We start from the raw sequence: 8,677 nt of genomic DNA on the forward strand, positions 1-8,677 counted from the left end.
AATAAATACAAAATGTAGTTACAATCAACAATAAAATGCTCATCTCTTTTTTTAAAGTATGTATTCGTTGAGATAAAAAACCGACATAAAATATAGTATGGACCTCTTGGTTCGCTACTTACATGCCCATTTAGATCCCTTCCATGATTATTTTTTTCCTTGAAGTATTTCCTAAATTAAGTCTTATAAATACTCCCAAAACTTTACTTTTACATATGTTATACTGTAATTTGAAATCCATAACTTGTATAATAGTTAGTATCATGTATTCAATATTTTTTTTGAATCTCTTCATCAAAATAAATGCATTTGATGAACTGAACTCAAGGGACAAATTGCACTTTGATAATCATGTTGATCCTGTAACTCTTTGACAAACTTTTTTTCTAGAACAATCAGTTATTTTCATACTGAAATTTTACATTAACAAGCTTTGTCTGTCTTATTGGTGTAACCTTAAATTTTTTAGAAAACTGGAACTAAATCTCCCTATGGTAGAGTAAAGAACCTATAACATGACAACATGTAACACAATAAGCATTCCTCTTTTGATGCTCACTCTACTCATATGCAAAGCAAGTGCGTCCTTTATCCTCAGCGCACTCCCATAGAAACAATAAAATCCCCTTCTTTTTCCATATAACTCACCCCTTTATCTCTCAACAAAGGATCATGACATTTCAGAATCGTAAACCAACAGAGCTCAAAACAACAGAGCTCAAAACCCTAAATAACAGAGCTCAAAATCCTAAAATACTAAACCAAAAAAATGAAAAAAAATCAGAATCATTCATAGTAAAAAAGAATGAATGAAAACCCTAATTGCAGCAACTAGGAAATTCAACTATGGAGATAAAAGCATCAATAGAAAGGGAAATGGAAAAGGAATTGAACACTTACAAATTAATTGTTCAATTGATGCGAGTTAGGGTACAAACTAATCGTTTATTATGACATTTGTGGGTGGGTGAAGAAAGAACGAGAGAGATAACCGAAAAAGAAGAGAAAGAAGAATAACATAAAAAGTGAAATAACTTAATATTTCACTATGTTTTCGCACGGGTGAGGGATTTAGGGGGGACGGCGGGTGAAGTCATTGTCGCGACTTTTAATATTTTTCAATTATTTATGTGCGTGAGTGATTAGGGGGAGGCGGTTGATGTAACCTCCTTAGCGTAAGATTTAGAGCGGTGTGGGGACCAACCGTCACCACCTTTTACTATCTTTTTAAAAATAAAATGGTTGTTGCCCAAAATCGTCGTGGCAACCATCACAGTTGGAGAAAGAGGGCGATTACCAACTAACCGTCGCGACCTATGTGTCGTAAAACTCTAATTTTTTTGTAGTGTAACAAGAAGTAAGCCGAGGAATCTTAACTCCGGTGATCGGAAAATGCCTCGCCAAAGCATCAAACAAAGCAATTTGACGAGCCCAGAATCAGAGGTTGCCCTCAAGCTATACTCCATAGAGCAGCCGGCCTCCCAAACATGTGTCAATAAACAAATTGTTTGCTTATTTGTCTCTTTCTTCTAGAATGCCTGGAGCAAGGGAACAACGATAAAATGCATGAGTGTGTATCCAATACAGACTTAACGCATCTATGTTATTTTGATGTTCGTCAAGTCTATATCGGATACACAATTGTACATGGAATGTGCTTAAGCTCTTTCAAAATCAATATAAGGGCGTCTAATGACCCGGAAGAAGAAGTTTCTTCCTCAAAGAAAGTCTCAGATAGAACTTCTGACTTTGGAGCGTCAAATATGGATATAATTTCTGGTCATACATGATTGCTATTAAGGGAAGGATGAGGAGAATTATAGGACGGTCCAGATGAAGTTTTCACTAAAGAATCACTCACCAAATTAATATTATTATCGCTCATGTTGACTAAAAAGTAGGAAATGCTGAAGGAAAAACTCGAGTTAGAAGAGTACTTGATTATGAGAGATTGATGAAGTAAGAGGAGTGGAAAGGGAAAACGCTTTAAGTGAAGCTCTGAATCACTCTAGTGATATTCTTAGGGAAGAAGGAACACAAGCGTCTCTTTTGAAAGTAATTGTAAGCTTGAAAGGTAAAAGGTTGCTAAAAACTTCAAAATATTCAACTCACTTTATTTGTAAGCAGCGACAACTGAAAGATTCAAACCAACTATGAACACGGATCACAAGATCACGACTAGATTTCCATTCATGGACACATACAAACTTGAGTGCACTCGAGTACTCTGTAAAATATGCCATACCCTAGATGGTCACGTCATTGCATGTATCAGGAATGGGTAATGAAGCATTTCAATGATGGAACCACATTAAATGCGTCTGTTCCCCGTTATTTTTCAAAAAATTATCCCAAGCGATTCAATTCTATCTCATCTCGGATCACGGCGTGGAGGCCGACCAATGAAATTTAAGACTTCCCCCGACTCCTCCAGTGCCCGACAAAGCCTTGAAAGCAATTGTTCTGGACCGGCCAAAGGCCTAAATTGTTGGTGCAAAGGTAGAATGAATGGAAATATTCTATTAAGAATGACGGCTACAAAACATGATAAAAGTTACAATGATTGTCACCCTATTTATAAGCTAAAACTAGGGTTACTAGAATAGGATAAAATACTAAAATACCCTCTAACAAACTTAGGGGCTAAGAAAATAGTACAACTAATAAATATGAATTACTTCTAATACCATCCCTTAATTCATATTTCATCAAAACTTGTAACACCAATTCCATCCCTTAATCTGAGAAATTGATCAGTCTTGATAGCTTTCGTCAGAACATCTGCCAACTGTTTCTGAGTGCTGCAGTGTACAACTTCTAACACTCCCCTCTGAACTTGATGTCTCAGAAAATGATACTTGGTCTCAATGTGCTTGCTTCTCCCATGCAACACTGGGTTTCTGGCAAGATTGATTGCAGACTTGTTGTCAATCATCAGCTTCAGAGGTTTGTTTACTTTAATCTTCAGATCCTGCAGTATATTCAGAATCCACACAACTTGGCATGCAGTAACAGCACCTGCAATGTATTCAGCTTCACAAGTTGACAACGCCACAACAGGTTGCTTCTTGGAACACCAAGAAATAGGACCTCCCAGAAATTTGAATAAGTACCCATACGTACTTCTTCTGTCTACTCTGTCTCCACACCAATCAGAATCTGAATAACTCAGAAGTTCTGACTCATCCTTTCTTCCAGAAGGAAATAATACTCCATACTTCAGAGTTCCCTTGATATACCTCAGAATCCTGACAGCAGCTTGGTAATGGGACCACTTAGGTTTACTCATGAACCTACTAACCATCCCAACTGAATAGAAAATATCAGGTCTGGTATTGCACAAATACCTCAGAGAACCAACCAACTGTTTGAAGGTTGTAGCGTCCACATCCTTTCCATCAGAGTCAGAATCTAGTTTCTGATTTGTATCAGAAGGTGTGACAACAATCTTACAATTCTTCAGATTAAATCTCTTCAGAAGTTCTAATTCATACTTGAGCTGATGCAAAATAATACCTTTCTCAGAGTATCTGAACTCCATCCCTAGAAAGTATGTCATTTTGCCTAGATCAGTCATTTCGAATTCATTCATCAGAACTTTCTTGAACTTGGCTATCTCCTATTCAGAACTTCCAGTCAGCAGTATATCATTAACATATAAACATACCAGAGTCATATTTCCTTCAGAAGTATGCTGAACATAGACACCGTACTCCATCTCACATTTCTGAAAGCCTTGCTTCTTGAAAAATGAATCAATCTTCTGATTCCAAGCTCTGGGCGCTTGTTTCAATCCATATAGAGCTTTGTATAATCTGTACACCATCCCTTCCTGATTCTTTTTCACAAATCCAGGAGGTTGTGACATGTAAACTTCTTCTTCTAATGGACCGTTCAGAAATGCAGATTTTACATCTAAATGCATCAGAGGCCAATTCCTGTTAGCAGCTATTGCAATCACCATTCTGATTGTTTCATGTCTTGCTACAGGTGCAAACACTTCAGAGTAATCCAGCCCAGGTTTCTGTAGAAATCCTCTGGCTACCAACCTTGCTTTATGTTTGTCAATTGAACCATCTAGCTTTAACTTCTGCTTGAAAACCCATCTGACGCTGATGGCTTTCTTGTCTTTTGGAAGTTCTGTCAGCTTCTAAGTCTTGTTTCTCTCTATAGCATCAAGTTCTTCTTTCATGGCCTTCAGCCAGAGCTTCTGCTTAAGAGCCTCTTCTGTACTTATGGGTTCAGAGTCTACTAACATGGCACATTGAATAACTTTTCCTTCAGAGTCTACTTCAGTGTCTTGCAGCATGTCAAATTATGCATATCTTCTGGGGATGTTTCTGATTCTTTGTGGTCTCTGAACTTGTTCAGAGTCTTGAGCTTCAGAGTTTCTAGCTTCAGATGGTTAACTTCCTCCAGAGCTTTGACCATCTTCAGGGGCTGGCATATTTCCAGAGTCTGAATTGCCACCAGAATCTGGATTACCATCAGAGTCTGGGTCATCCGAGTCTGGATCATCAGAGTCACCTTCATCTTCTGAGTCTTCTCCAGAGTCAGAATCACTATCAGAATCAGAATCAACGTCAGAGTTTACTCCAACTTCAGAAATTCTTAACTCTGACCTTTCTTCAGAAGTTCTAACATCAGAATCAGATTGAGACTTATTCCAATTCCAAGATTCTGATTCCTTCACAATCACATCTCTGCTGAATTCAATTTTGTTGGTTTCTAGACAATAGAGCTTGTATGCACTTGTACTATGGTACCCTATCAGAATCATCACTTTGCTTCTATCATCCAGCTTCTGTCTTCTGGCTTCTGGAACATGTTTATAGCAAACAGAACCAAACACCTTCAGATGACTAACACTTTGCTTATCTCCAGTCCACTTCTGTATTGGAACTATTTCCTTTAACTTCTTCGTAGGACATCGGTTGAGTACATACGTTGCAGTGGCAACAGCTTCTCCCCAGAGCTTCTGAGGAAGTTTCTTCTCCTTTAACATGCTTCTCACCATATCAAGCAAAGTGCGGTTTCTTCTTTCAGCAAGACCATTGTGTTGAGGGGTATAAGTGTCATACCCCAATTTTATCCGGGCATATTTAAAATTTCATACAATTGATTTCATTTTGATTTGCATCGTATGTTCAACATGACATGCATATCATTCGGCCGTACAAGTTTTAAAACCTAGTGTGATTAAATTCAAGTATTGATTGTGCTTGTTTGATTCAGAATTGGTGATTCATTCAAAAAATATGGCATGGTTCATTAGCCATGATCATGTGGTCAGTCAAGTCATGTTCAATCATACAGTTATGCTTAAGACACAGTCTAACAAAATCCAAATCCAATTATTTTTGCTTCCATTTTTTTTAAAATACATTTTTTTATCAATCCATCCTACATCCATAACAATCATACCTCTTAACAAAGAAAAAAAACATTCCATTTAAACATACTTCAAAGTCCACATTTAATGGCCCAAATCCATAACATTGGCTTTAAGCAAGGCAAAAACAAAAAGTTACAGCGTGATCATAATAAGCATGATGACGGATGGACGATCTAAACAAGTGACAAAATGGTACTTATCCATTTAGCATAGCCTAGTATGCCTAAGCTGAGTTTCTACAAATGACAGAAATCACAATGTGACGAAGCAGCTGCCATATTACAAAAGCATGGTACTCCAAACCGCCAATTCGAAAATGGATACCAATGACATCAAACTTGCGGTCCGGCCATTTTCCAAGTGTGTGAATCACCTTGTAATCATCTTCTCATTTGCGCAATATCACGAACGTTTGACCGGCAACCTGACAAAGTTCACACAGGCAAAGCAATGAGCAAGGTAAGAGCAAATATGGAACGGTTATGTCGAGATACATGAAGATAAGATCCTAACTGCAATGCATTCTAATCCATAAGCTACACAAATCACTACTGCCACAATAAGTATAACAACTTACACATAAGCTAAATGTCCAAGCAGAACCTGAGCAATGGATCTAGCTGCAGCCTCATACAATTTCTATTTTATTCCATCAAGAAAGACCGACAAATGGAAGCGTTGGCGGGAAAGATACGCAACAGGTCGAAACAGGTGGTAACCGCTGATGTAAACTAGCAGGACACTCATTCTTTGGAAACTCCAAAGGATACATTTCTGGCCAAGACTGGAACTGGATCTTTCCACGGTTAATCCTCTGATTTTGGTCTCCTGGTATTAAAACAGGGAAGCCAACATATGCATGCCACAGCGTGAACCTGCATCAGGATATGTACATCCCGTAATACCTGCAACAAGAACAGCTTTTGACAAGTCCAATTACCGCAGACCAAATACCAAGTACAGATGGAGCATGTCCAAAATTAAACCAAACAGCCGACAAAAATTCACGGTCAAAACAACCTGTTGATCAATCACAAGAGTCCCATGCTTTCTCTTGGTTTAAGACATTCCAGGGAACACTGAGGTTTGGTCTGTTGAGAAGAAGCTTGCCGGACCTGAAATAAACAGAAGTCATACTAAAGAGAATATAGTCAAACTCTGCAAGAAAGCCGAAGGTGATACAACAAATAATATGAAGAAGAAAGGGTTGAAGCCTCGTGATTACCCAGTCAAGATTTGGTCTTTAGGAAATTTTCCAACGCTTTCTGTTCCACTTCAAAATCACTTGGTGCCGAAAAAACTGGAGACGATAAGAACTCGCAGGTTGAAGGATGATGATAAGACTTGTACCCAAGGCCCCTACCAAACAACAGAAAATAACCCAGTCACGTTACAAAGAATTTAAAAGTTCAACAAAATCGACTGTGATAAGAAGAATGGTCTTAAAACAGAACCTGGTGTCCAAGTTTTGATCATTGTGGCGGATGTTGAGGTTTTAGTAAACTGAAAAAAAAGAACATTTCGTGCCTTCAAAAGGAATTGGTCTAAAGATGATAACAGGTATGAAGGTTACGTGCCCTGCGTCAAGACAATGATCCTAATAGCATTAACTGCAAGTTACCTACAACCGGAAGAAAACACAACATGACATGGCTAAATGAATACATCCGCAATCCAGAATAAACCAGTCCGTTGCAAGTGTAATATAACCTACCATGTTGTCAGTCTACAAGCCACCTTTACCATGCCGTGAGACCTGTAGTTCTGTGGAATACATAACCTCGCAAGCATCATCCATGTCCTGCAGTGCAATAGCATCACGTCACAAACATAACCAAAGGAAATACCTCACAAGACCAAGCATAGCATCACGTTACCAGTGCAATTCAGATCAGTAATAATTTCACATTGTGTTAAGCCAAGTAAACTGCTATAAATTAGTGCCATAAACGCATTTTGAGATTTAGCCTAAAGTACAAGATAGTTACCCAACAATCTGTAACGTTTGAAAGGGAAGCTTTAAGGTTGGCTCAACCTACTTTCTCGCCTTCTTATGAAATCATGACAGAGCTGTCCATAAGTTCTATCAACCACCCTGTACCAAAAGGAGCAAAACTGCAAAATTCATAACAGTAAAGGAGGTCAATCACAAAGAGTCAATAAGCCAGTAAAATAGGACAATTACTGCAGTGAAAAGTGAAAATAGGTGGTTACTGTAAGATTCGCTACAGACAAAACGGGGAAGTGACTCACATACCTTTGGTCCCCACAAAATCCAGCGAAAAATTCCTCTCTAACGGAATGATTTTGGATAGATTTGACAGCTCATGATTTAAGGATCCTAGGAGAAGGCTCTATAAATAGATGGTGAGAGTCATCGGAAAGGGAACCTAATCCTTGCACCGTTACTCTGCTGAGATTTCCCTCACACCCATTCACCAAAGCTCAATACTCCCAAAGTTCGCTGAAAGTTCATCATTAGAACTTTGAGAAAACTGAGCTGAAGCCACTACAAAGCCAAGATACCCCGAAGTCAGTGAAGGAAAACGAAGAAAGGCGAGAAAAGAAACAGAACGGAGCTTACCGGGGACTTGGAGAGATTTTCGCTCGAAGAGTCAGCGGAGTTCAAGAAGTCGAAAGCTTCAGATTTCCTTCCGTCGGTATTTCTTCTTCCACATTTACTCATTTCATGCTGAAATCTCTGACATGTTTGTTATTCACTCAGTATTGAATCGGTGTTTCGACTTTTACCGTAATGCATAAATAACTTGATATTTGTTGAATGAGTAAGCTTGTTGCGATTCCTGCTTTGAATATACCATCAGATTGAATGTTAGGTTTCAATTTGGGAATTTGGGATTTAGGTTAGGATCGGTGTTCATGTGTGTTAGTGTTAGATTTGTGATGCTCATCAAGTTCGGTTTAGATTCTTTGCGAAATTTGACGCAGAAATGCGTTTTGTTTATTTTGATAAATGAAAACAGGGAGATAAGATGAGAGGCTCGTTTGTTTCTGATATGAGTATTGATTCTAGGTTCAAAAGGAATTTTTTTTTTAACAAGGACTTATAATGTAATTAATAAATTGGGTTTATTTGGTTTTAATATATATGAATAGTCATTAGTTAGCTAGCTGGCGAATTCAATTGGTTTTCTACCGTTGGGAAGGCCAAGAGGCTTTAACTACTACACGTCTCAAGCGGCTGTACAGCTGCCTTCCATTTGGCATTAAGCGAATAATTTCCGGATTTAAAGTCTATTCATATTCCACCTTCTAGATTGC

The 8,677-nt window shown here is 38.3% G+C and overlaps 2 long non-coding RNA genes across 2 annotated transcripts; both read right to left on the reverse strand.

Annotated features, from left to right (window-relative positions):
• Positions 1-323: 323 nt before the first annotated feature.
• LOC127105251 (uncharacterized) lies at positions 324-1,114 on the reverse strand. Its single transcript, XR_007794974.1, has 2 exons — positions 901-1,114; positions 324-756 (listed from the first exon to the last, which is right to left on the reverse strand). It is a non-coding gene; the product is annotated as an uncharacterized LOC127105251 (long non-coding RNA).
• A 5,526-nt stretch (positions 1,115-6,640) lies between these two features.
• LOC127106443 (uncharacterized) lies at positions 6,641-8,411 on the reverse strand. The gene is made up of 4 exons (XR_007795393.1): positions 7,653-8,411; positions 7,384-7,510; positions 7,110-7,196; positions 6,641-7,016 (listed from the first exon to the last, which is right to left on the reverse strand). It is a non-coding gene; the product is annotated as an uncharacterized LOC127106443 (long non-coding RNA).
• Between the last annotated feature and the right edge of the window lie 266 nt (positions 8,412-8,677).

Source organism: Lathyrus oleraceus, chromosome 7 (genome assembly GCF_024323335.1).
Source record: "Lathyrus oleraceus cultivar Zhongwan6 chromosome 7, CAAS_Psat_ZW6_1.0, whole genome shotgun sequence".
Taxonomy (NCBI): Eukaryota; Viridiplantae; Streptophyta; class Magnoliopsida; order Fabales; family Fabaceae; genus Lathyrus; species Lathyrus oleraceus.